We start from the raw sequence: 12,393 nt of genomic DNA, 5'->3' as shown, positions 1-12,393 counted from the left end.
AGGTTTTGTAGCACTTGTTCAGATTTCAGTGTTAATTTTTGTTGTTGTTGTTTTAGCATACGTCCTTCAAATCGTGGACCAGCTGGAAGCTGAGAGAGAATAGCGGCAACGGCAGCATCAAATCATAAATACGAGTGTATAATATATATATTATTCCTCTTTATAGTACTGTGTGTTCACAATACTGTTTGACATGTTATTCTTTTCGTTAAAAGAATTTCATCTTATATGGAATATAATGTCTGAGGCCTATTATTTTTTGTTGTTGTTGTTGTTGTTGTTGGTGGTGGTGGTGGTGATGGTAGTGGGGCTGCAGATGATTTCGAGGAATAGGAGCAGCAATGGACAGAAGTTGTGGTGCCATCCGCATAACACCTGTTGTGTAAGTACACATTCGTTTGTTATATCTTTTTCTTAGTTGCGTGTGTCTGCTCTTTTTATTATATCAATATGTTGTAGGTGATTTTGGCGACCTCGATCGGTGAATCCACAGTAGTTCGGGTGAGATGCCTGATGACCCGAGGAATATCCCATGGAGCCAAAGCAAAATATGTTATTTATATACATACCCAACTCTGCTTATAAATAACCAGTGTTCTTTCTCTCATTGTAATAGTAGGCGATGATATATGACGCCAAGTTCCTCCTAAAGATAGGCTTGTTCTTCAATGCCACAGGCATGTTTGGGGGAGTGACAGTTTGATACACACAACACCACTGCATTTAATGGCGGGATACAACGGATCATTGCCGGCCGCTGTGGCCGTGCGGTTCTAGGCGCTACAGTCTGGAACCGAGAGACCGCTACGGTCGCTGGTTCGAATCCTGCCTCGGGCATGGATGTGTGCGATGTCCTTAGGTTAGTTAGGTTTAATTAGTTCTAAGTTCTAGGCGACTGATGACCTCAGAAGTTAAGTCGCATAGTACTCAGAGCCATTTGAACCATTTTTGAACCGGTCATTAACAACCTTATGGTGCTTCGTTTCCCGAACAGCAAGGTACGCTTTCAGAAACCCCTAAGGGGTCATGGTACCCTCTTGCTGCATTCTCGACCCTAGTGAAAGAGTTTTGCTCCTCAAAGGCATCTGCAAACACCGAATACTCTAATTGTGGCATCGCGTTACTAATCTGATATTCTTCACTAAAAGGATGGCGGAGCGAACTGCCGCTAGCCACAGGATTACTACAATTACTGTAACAGTAATTAGTTGACGATGCTGCTGGTCGTGATGAGGAGCAGATGCGCACATACCCTATGGTTCAGGCAAGAACATGGGCGAGGAGAAGGTACATTGCCTCAGTGTGAACCGCCTGGATGCGGCTGTGGAGATGGTTGTTGCCGCAACCCAGAGCCAGATGCTGGAGGGAGGCTGGCCCATGGAAGCCAGAGTGTGGGGAGGGGACGTGGCCCGAGGGTGGCAATGCCTGCTTGCACGGCAGCACCTTAGTAACGAGGTCCGCCTTAAGAGGCAAAGAGTGCTGCAAAGCATCCTGTCCCTAGGTACCCATTCCACTGTATACTGCACGGACGGTTGTGCTGTAGATTAGGAATGAGAAATAAAATACATCGTTCCAGACATTGCCTACTGCTGCAACAAGAGAAAGCAGAGTGAGGATGGAAATAAATTTATCTATTGCATTCTGGCTTCATGTGATACGTTTCAGGAAATCTGGAATCTCCTCACCAAGACATAGTTTCCTCTCGATCTCCTTCACCCACTCAGGCATCTCGTCGGCCGAACCTCCATGGAGCCACTGAGGTCGCTAAAATCGCCTACAAGTGCAACATAGTGATTTAATAAAAAAGGATACACAAACAAAACGACGAAAAAGTTTAATGAACGAATGTGCACTTACACAATAAGTGTGACACAAATAGTATCACAACCTTTGTCCATCCCTGCTCCGGCTCCTTGAAATCATCTACAGCAACAACAAAGAATTTGCCTCAGAAGCGGTTCTAGGCGCTACAGTCTGGAACCGCGCGACCGCTACAGTCGCAGGCTCGAATCCTGCCTCGGGCATGGATGTATGTGATGTCCTTAGGTTAGTTAGGTTTAAGTAGTTCTGAGTTCTAGGGGACTGATGACCTCAGAAGTTAAGTCCAATAGTACTCAGAGCCATTTGAGTCTTATGCATCAGAAATCATAGTATGTATACGATTTTTTCAACGAAAAGAAAACATCAAACAGCAACGTATTATCTTCAGATAGTACTGCAAAAAGAAAATATATAAACTTATGATGCTCGTGTTGCTGCTATTCCCTCTCCATTTCCAACTGATCCACGATTTTGTGGATGTATGCTGAAACAAAAAGAAACAAAAATTATGACCAAAATCTGAACAAATGCTATGAAATCTGAACAAATGATACAAAATCTATGAAATACTAACGCACAGTGATTTAATGCTGTGACTCTTCTTACACAGCAGGGAATACTGCAACCAACAACAAGTTTCCTTGAAATGATTTTATTATACCATTATTAGCTTCGGATGTGAGCACACCATCCGACGGTAGCGTTGACTTCTTGCAAGTTATACATTTGTGCCCTAAAATGTAAGGAATTTCTTATGAGGCATAGTTCACAAAGATTTTTCATTTTACATGTGCTTCCCAAAATACAAAGATTACATAGTGTTATATATGCTCTATACATTGTACTTACGTCTCTAAAAGCCCTCATTTACATAAGACAGAGGTACCGATATTCTTTTACAATCCATACAGAACATGAACTGAACTAAAAACAACATGGCGGATACATCTGTTTCCATCGCATGCCAAAGAACTTGACATGTGTACAAATATGTTACCTTTCCAGTGTTACTTCAAAGATACTTCTACACAATAAAGATAATTTTATACAGTTAGATATATAATAATTTAAGTTTGAAAATTCTGTTAATGGCCAATGAAGAAATTTCTCTCTGTCAATTGATTGTTTCTATCATTTCAAGTTATAAGAGTTTTATGCTATTTTGGATGTGCATTTGGTTTTTTTTTCCCTAGTTGATTATTCAGAACGCAATCAGGTTTATTGTGAATGTGGCTGTATACGAATACAGTCGCATAACTGAAACGATATTCCATAAGCACGCAATGCCACTACAAGCCACTTGTGAGGTACAGTGTCAAAAGCCTTCTGGAAATCGAGAAATATGGAATCAATTTGAAATCCCTTGTCAATAGCACTCAATACTTAGTGTGAGTGAAGAGCTAGTTGTATTTCACAACGACGATGATTTCTAAATCCATGTTGATTACGTGTCAATAGACCATTCTCTTCGAAGTGACTCACAATGTTCGAACACAGTACATATTCCAAAACACTGTTGCATATCGACGTTAACGAGATGGGCCTGTAATTTAGTGGATTACACCTACTACCTTTCTTGAATATTGGTGTAAGCTGTGCAACTTTCCAGTCTTTGGATACGGATCTTTCGTTAAGCGAACGGTTGTATACGGTTCTTACGTATGAAACTACTGTATCAGCATGCTGTGAAAGGAATCAATTGGTATACAGTCTGGACGGGAAGACTTCCTTTTGTTAAATAATTTAATTTGCTTCACTACTCCGAGTGTATCGGCTTCTACGCTAATCATGTTGGCAGCTGCTGTTGATTCGAATTCTGGAATATTTACTTCATCTTCTTTGGTGAGGGAATTTCAGAAGGCTGTGTTCTGTAATTCTTCTTTAGCAGCACTGTCGTCGACAGTATTTCCGTTACAATCGCGCAGAGAAGGCATCGATTGTGGGTTGCCGCTAGCATACATCACATACGACCATAATCACTCTGGGCAAACAAAAAATAACAAAGAAAGCAGGTGAAATGAGGATAACCAAGCGATAAGGAAGTAGGCAAGCGCAGCACACGTCTTGGCGACTAATTTCAGAATTGTGTAATACGCGCAGCCACGATTCGTGTGGAGCCGGGTGGGTACTGTAACGTGATGTCGACTCCTTGTCCGAAACGTCAGCGCAGCTAGGCGTTTCACTGCCGCGGGGCGGGCCTCATGTCGCAAACTGGCACGGCTGCGAAGCCTTCACGAGCCGCAGCAACTCCGCGACAAAGACGTCAAGTGCAGTCCAGGTGAAACCGGCGGAAGCTGGTCAAGCTGAGAGAAAGCGCCGCCGAAGAGGAAGCCGTCGCTTCGTCACCGGTGCACACCGCTCTGGACCTCAATAAAGTGGCCAAAAATAGAATAAAAGCTTCAGATTTAAACGTAAATTGGCATACAAGCGTCTTCGAGATCGCTGATTACGAATTTGACATTACAACTCTAAGATTCAAAAATAGACGATATATTATGGACGCCCACTTCATTCAAAACTGTGTGGATTTTCAACTAAGTTGGCGTACAATGGTTTTTGACATCGCTGATGACGAATTCCATATTATAATATCAAAATTAAAAATTAAAGATAACGATTATAATATCACAGACGTGAAATTAAAAACAATTTGATTTTCTTTGATTATTATTTTCAAACTTATTGAGGTACCAAGTATGTACAATTTCAAAAATATGGGAATAAGAAAACATCGTAAAACTCATTCGCTCTCACTGCCAGAATATTTATCATGTTAGAAATCAGACAGTATCACGCTTATCACAAATTTCTAGAAAATTTAATAAGTTTTTACTTTTCCTGCGTTTCATTTTTCTGAGACGCGGAATAAGTGGACCCGAAGACAGCAGGAGGCAATGAAACGCATCTTCCACTGTTTTTGAACTTTCCCTGGAAAACCCTTCACGATATTTTTTGATACCTTTATTTGTGGCTTCCTGGGCATCTTCAGATAATTGGCGTATTGCTAATACCGTTGACTCTATTATCAAAGCACCGTGTCTTAAGACTTTATGAACTGTCATAGACATGTGATACCCGGGAAACTTGTCTATGCACATTATCGAAATTTTTCGACGTTCACGTTATAACAACATCAAGCGACCTGCAAGACAACGTGAAATCGATGAATGAAATCTTCGTCCAGCCACAGGATTTCAAATCGACGAATGAAATCTTCGTCCAGCTACAGGATTTCAAACCGATGAATGAAATCTTCGTCCAGCCACAGGACTTCAGCAGACGCTGGTGATTTCAACCGCCCGGCTAGCCGCGCGCTCTAACGCGCTGCTTTCCGAACGGGATTCCCTGGCACCAATCCGCCCGGCGGATTAGTGTCGAGGTCCGGTGCGCCGGCCAGCCTGTGGATGGTTTTTAAGCGGTTTTCCATTTGCCTCGGCGAATGCGGGCTGGTTCCCATTATTCCGCCTCAGTTACACTATGTCGGCGATTGCTGCGCAAACACTGTCTCCACGTACGCATACACCACCATTACTCTACCACGCAAACATTAGGGTTACACTCGTCTGATATGAGACGTTCCCGGGGGGATCCACTGGGTGTCGAACCACACAATAACCCTGGATTCGGTGTGGGCGGCGGTGAGGTGGGTGGACTGATATGGCCTGTTGTGAACCACTGAGGGCTACTGCGGGACGAAGCCTCCCCGTCGTTGCTAGGTCTCGGCTTCAAAACACAAACACTCCGCCATCATTGCAGTTCCAGTATTCAATTTTTACATGATCAACAAGAAGCCCTAGCTGCGTGTGAAACTCAGTCTGAATTGTTTTCTCCCGAAGGTCAAAACGATTTTTGTCTTCCGTTCATGGTAGATGCCATTTTTTGACGTAAATATTCAAAGAAACGAATCCATATGTTTAAGGTTAATAATCCGAAACGTCAATAGGAAACATTAATCACAATTTTTACACAAATTCAAGATTATTGGATTGTATTGGCGTTGCTCGACAAAAGTATCATCGGGAAGATATATATTAAAATTATATAAAAAAGGCAAGAGTGGTCATAGCGGTCGACCTTAGTGTATCACAACAGCCGCCAAGCGAGGCGCAACGTCGCTTTTTTTTTAAATTTTCTTTCACATTCTTTTACAAACCGTCGTAACATATACGCCTCATGTCGGAAATTGCTGAATAACGTTGAACAGATAAATTCTTTCCTAATTTTCGGTAAAAATTTTTACAAGGTAAACCATTGTGTTGACATATCTTTGACATTCAATTATAATACACAACAGTTTAAATATTAATGAAAACATTACATACGCTAATATTCTACATACCTTCTTTAACACTCTGCGCCAAACAGAACTGAAAAAGTACACTCGAGTAAAAAGTTAGACACATTTTCAATAACAGCGATGTTTCGGAACTGCTACACGTCGTTAACGCTACGCCGAAAACAGCAACTTTGAACTAACGCAACGCCTGACTTTTCTTCTCAATTACACGCATCAAAGCTTCTTCTACAAGATAATTAAGTAGTCAATTTATTCGGTGTCAATAATTTCTTCGATTTTTCGGCACCCTTTTTGAGATGCGGAACACCCTGCGGTGGAGGAGAGCTGTAGCAAGTCGGCCGTCGCCTGCTCCCCCCTCGGCAGGCGGGCGCCACCGCCAGCGGGAGAGGTGGAGGGGGAAGCTCGCCGCCCGCTGTTGCGTCGACGCAACGGACACTGGCACACAATGCAAGCCTAGTTCACGCGACGACACGGAGTTGCACGTAACTGTGCTACCGTCCATTGCGCATGCACATGCGCGGCGCGCGATTTCGAATCTCGTTTGCGAAACTGCACATTTTCAGAAGGAAGGAAGATTCTGTTTAACTTCCCGTCGACATCGATGACATTAGGGACGCAGCACGAGCTCGGACTGTGTCAGGATGGGGAAAGAAATCAGCCGTGGGGAATATGGAGTGAGGGACGTAGGAAATTGTTCACTTTGCTACGCAATGCATAGTTGTTTTAAGAATTTCAGTGATGATGACCACAAAAACAAGCAGCGACTTGCTGCTCTTGAGACTCTCATACGCCATCTGAACTTGGAACAGTAGACAATATCTCAGCTGTAGAGCAAAAAGTTCAGGAGCATAAACACAAAAGACTTAAGGAAAATACAGGCAAGCAAAACGTCTGGCTGCGGAACAGCGCATGTCTACAAGGATAAAATCCCTGAGATCGAGTTGGCCGATTCTTTTTTCAAAGCAAAATAGTTGACATGGCAAAAGGCTACAGGAATATGAAAAGCTGAATTATTTATTCAGTATTAATTTATGCAAAACGTCACATCAGTGTTTCCTATTGACAAAGTGTAGTACAGATGATTAAAATACACTTTCAGCAAGGTCGCTGGGGATCCGAGCTGACGGTTTTCTTTACCCAGTCACGAACCCAAACACGTTTCTTATTTTACACACGACTACGGCGCTCGTAAAGCGACGAATCTGAAATGTACGTCGGTGGCGCCGTGTGTACAGACGAGTACGAAACGATTTGCGTGCAGCACGTGTGACGTAACGAGTGGCAGCAGCAGGCGGCGCAACGAGCAGCGTCGACGGCGCCCTACAGGAAGCCGAGTCCCGATCCACGGTGAGGCGTCGAGGCGGCCTGCCTCGTGCACATCACAGTGCACCACCAACCAAACTTTGCTCCCTTGTTGTTCTTAATATTTAATAACTTGCCACTCTGTATTCACGAAGATGCGAAGCTACTTCTTTTTGCTGACGATACAAGTATAGTAGTCACACTCAACAAAGAAGAATTAGCTGAGGAAAATGTAAATGTGTTTCAGAAAATTATTAACCGGTTCTCTGAATATGGACTCTCATTAAATTTTCATAAAACATAGTATACACAGTTATGTACAGTAAATCACAAAACACGGTTAATAAATATAGAGTTTGAATATAAGTCTATAGCTAACGTACAGTATTCAAAATACTTGTGTGTGTGTACCGATGTGAAACTTAATTGGAAGAAACACACTAATGATCTGCTGCAAACGTTAGAGTTCAGCTACTTAAGCTATTAAAGTTATGGCAAATTATTTGCGATGAGCGTATAAGTAAATTACCCTATTTTCAGAAGAAAATTGTCAGTCCGCAGCGGAGTGTGCGCTGATATGGAACTTTCTGGCAGATTAAAACTGTGTGCCGGACCGAGACTCGAACTCGGGGCCTTTGCCTTTCGTGAGCAACTGCTATTTTCATTCACTGCTTTTGAATATTTTCGGATAATTCATCATTAAGGAAATAAGTATTCATGGTACAAAAGCGTGTAATCAGAATAATAGCTGGACCCCAGCTAAGACAATCTTGCAGTTTGGATGGTAGGAGGCGAGGTAGTGGCAGAAGTAAAGCTGTGAGTACCGGTCGTGAGTCGTGCTTCGGTAGCTCAGTTGGTAGAGCACTTGCCCGCGAAAGGCAAAGGTCCCGAGTTCGAGTCTCGGTCGGGCACACAGTTTTAATCTGCCAGGAAGTTTCAATCTTGCAGACATTTATTTAAGGAACTAGGGATATCCACAGTAACTTCGCATTTTTTTCAGGAAGTAAGTACAATGTATACAGAATATACACTAAAGAGGCAAAGAAACTGGTACACCTGCATAATATCGTGAAGGGACCCCGCGAGAGCTCGCAGGAGTGCCGCAACACGACGTGGCTTGGACTCGACTAATGTGTGAAGTACTGCAGGAGGGAACTGACACCATGAATGCTGCAGGGCTGTCCATAAAACCGTAAGAGTACGATGGGGCGGAGATCTCTTCTGAACAGCACGTTACAAGGCATCCCAGGTATGCTCAATGTTGTGCAGCGGCCAGCGGTAGTGTTTACGCTCAGAAGACTGTTCCTGGAGCCACTCTGTAGCAATTTTGGTCGTGTGGGCTGCAGCAGTCCTGCTGGAATTGCCCGAGTGCGTCGGAATGCACAATGAACATGAATGCATCCAGGTCATCAGACATTATGCTTACATACGTGTCACCTGTCAGAGTAGTATCTAGAAGTATCAGGGGTCCCATATCACTCCAACTGCACACGCCCCACACCATTACAGAGGCCAGTACGCTGCTGACATGGAGGATCCATGTATCCATGAGGTTGTCTCCATACCCATACACGTCCTTCTGCTCGTTACAATTTGAAAGGAGACTCGTCCGACCAGGCAATGTGTTTACAGTCATCAACAGTCCAGTGTCGGTGCTGATGGGCATAGGTGAGCCGTAATGCTTTGTGTTGTGCAGTCATCAAGGGTACACGAATGAGTCATCGGTTCCGAAACGCCATATCAATACTGTTTCCTTGAATGGTTCGCACGGTGATACTTGTTGATGGCCCAGCATTGAAATCTGCAGCAATTTGCGGAAGGGTTGATTTTCGGTCACGTTGAATGATTCTCTTCAATCGTTGTTGGTTTCGTTCTTGCTGAGTCTTTTTCCGGCCGCAGCGATGTCGGAGATTTGATGTTTTACCGGATACCTAACATTCACGGTACAGTCGGGACTAGGTCTACGAGAAAATCCCCACTTCATCGCTATCTCGGAGATGCTCTGTCCCATCGCCCATGCGCCGACTATAACACCACGTTCAAACTCACTTAAATCTTAATAACCCACCGTTGTAGCAGCAGAAGTAACCGATCTAACCACAGCGGAAGACACTTGTTGTCTTATATAAGCGTTGAATCCCGCAGCGCCGTATTCTGTCTGTTCACATCTCTCTGTATTTGAACACGCATGCCTACACCAGTTTCTTTGGTACTTCTATTTTAAGAAATTTGTTATAATTTGTAAGTAATAACCCATTCCAATTCAAAAGCACTAGCATTGTGCATAGTTTCAACAGTAGGAGAAGGCTTATCTCCAATGCTTTGGGTTAAATCTACTAACTTTGGCACAAAAATCTTTGGTTACTTACCAAATAACATAAAAAGTCTGACACATAGCCAACCAACAAACAAATAAAAAGTTTCTGAATGACAACTGCTCCTATTCAATACATGAATTTTTATTTACAAATTAGTACTAAAATAAACTTGAATTATGGCATATAAAGAAACCTTTTGATAAACTTACACGTTCCACATCATTACGAAGTGTCGCGATGATGATCTATGGAACAAGTTTTAATCTAATCCAACAGAGTCGCGAGCGTGCCAAACCGGTGCACACCACTTCGCTTCACCGTCCTCCCACAAGGAAGGAGACCCTCGCCACAGAGAAACGTAGACAACACCGGACATCCGCGAGGAATGTCCAGCGATGTCAACCGCACCAGTCCAGACGTTGCTCAACAGTTACGATTTCGTGATGAGCCCTCAAGACGTGGAATATTATCGGCTGAAGCGAGGGAAATTCAGCAGCAGACAATTCCGGCTGCATCTACATGGATACTCTGCAAATCACATTTAAGTGCCTGGCAGCGGGTTCATCGAACCACCTTCACAATAATTCTGTCGTTTCCATCTCGTACAGCGCACGGTAAAATAAATACATCTTTTCGTACGAACTCTGATTTACCTTATTTTACTATGGTGGCCTTTTCTTACTATGTAGGTCGGTGTCAACAAAATATTTTCGCATTCGGAGGAGAAAGTTGGTGATTGGAATCTCGTGAGAAGATTCCGCCGGAAAGATAAACGCCTTTTTAATGATGTCCACCACAAATCCTGTATCATATCCGTGGCAATCTATCTCCCATTTCTCGGTAATGCAAAACCGTGCTGCCCTTTTTCAAAGTTTCTCGATGTACTCTTTATTCATATCTCGTAAGGATGCCAGACCGCGCAGCAGTACTGCAGGAGAGGACGGACAAGGGTAGTGTAGGAACTCTCTTTAGTATGTCTGTTTCATTTCCTAAGTGTCCAGCCAATACAACGCAGTCTTTGGTTAGCCCTACCCACAACATTTTCTAAGTGTTCCTCCGAATTTAAGTTGTTCGGTGTTTTAATTCCTAGGTATTTAGTTTAATTCATAGCCTTTAGATTTGACTGGATTATCGTGTAACCGAAGTTTAACGGATTCCTTTTTGCACTCATATCGAAGATGTCACACTTTTCATTAGTTAGTGTCAATTTCCTATATTCACACCATACACATATCTTTTCTAAATCGTTTTCCAATTTGTTTTGATCTTCTGATGACTCTACTAGTCGATAAACGACCGCAAAAGCTGCAAAAACCTAAGACGGCTGCTCAGATAGTCTCCTAAATCGTTTATGTAGATAAGGCACTCGATGACTTTCCGTCAATTACTACGAACTGTGACCTCTGTGACATGAAATTACGAATCCAGTCACATAACTGAGACGATATTCCATAGGCAGAATTTCACTACAAGCCGCTTATGTGGTACTGAGTCAAAAGCCTTCAGGAAATCTAGAAATACGGAACCAACTTGAAATCCCTTATCAATAGCATTCAACGCTTCGTGTGAATAAACAGCTAGTTGTGTTTCACAACAACAATGTTTACTAAATCCGTGATGACTGTGTGTCAATAGACCGTTCTCTTCAAGGTAATTCAGAAAGTCCGAACACAATATATGTTACAAAATCCTGCTGCATATCGACGTTAATGATACGGACCACATAAGGTGAGAACACCAGCAGCTCTAGCCAGGATTTTGAAACGTTTCCCTTCGGCTCTAAGGTGAATGCCAGATTTGCCCCCCCCCCCCCCCCCCCAAATGCTCTCCGCAATATTTTTAATTAGGAGAAATGCCCTCCCAGATCAATCCCCCATTTCAGAATAAAATAGTGCCGCCACAGCATAACCAAACCATACCCACTGACTGAATAGTCCAGTCCTCCGGACTCGAACAGCCCGCCTTCCACCCTCAAAGGAGGCGATAAAAAGCACTCGACGAGTAGCCTCCAGTAACACCTGATGAAGATAACGGTTCGCGCTGTGAAAATATCGTGCACGAACGACGCTGATATCTAACAGAATACCCAACACCTGAAGGTGTCATCTGTAAACAAGTTATTGAAAGTATCACTGTCCGCACAAAGTTGATGTAATCATCAGGTTCTGTTACACACAGCGCCAGAGTCAACGGTAGAAATGTTTTATCTGCATTTGCAGGCACCAGCACTAGGCTCAAAATACAGCTTAAACGAACAGCGACTACTTCAAAAGTGAGGTTAAATTGAAAAATTTTGTTGGTACGTGTGCGGGATTGTTTGACAAATCCGTGTGTGACAGTGGATGTTGATGCCCACCACGCCGCTTTGTATGCACTACTGTTTTACGTATTAAGATCTATATGAAATTTTCACTAACTTTTTCTTTAAAATGCCGATTTTAAAGCACATCAAAATGCCTGTTGTGCTGATTGCAATGAGTTAATTGGTTTCAATAGAACTAATGGGCATCATAAATCACTTTAATTAAAAGATTTCGTGCATCTAGTCACAGGGAAAGTATTGCGAGCTAATACGTAAATTCAGAAGGAAAGGCCACTTCCAGATTCAAGAATTATTTTTCCTCCTTTCAGTAAAGTATTTACTTTCACCGAAAC

At 42.9% G+C, this 12,393-nt stretch overlaps 1 protein-coding gene across 3 annotated transcripts in view; it reads right to left on the bottom strand.

Annotated features, from left to right (window-relative positions):
- Positions 1 to 12,393, bottom strand: part of LOC126291762 (YLP motif-containing protein 1-like) — a 362,461-nt gene that overhangs the window by 40,851 nt on the left and 309,217 nt on the right. The window lies entirely within an intron of this gene.

Source organism: Schistocerca gregaria, chromosome 9 (genome assembly GCF_023897955.1).
Source record: "Schistocerca gregaria isolate iqSchGreg1 chromosome 9, iqSchGreg1.2, whole genome shotgun sequence".
Lineage (NCBI taxonomy): Eukaryota > Metazoa > Arthropoda > Insecta > Orthoptera > Acrididae > Schistocerca > Schistocerca gregaria.
The sequence above is the reverse complement of the archived record's forward strand: the minus strand, read 5'-3'. Positions and strand labels throughout refer to the sequence as shown.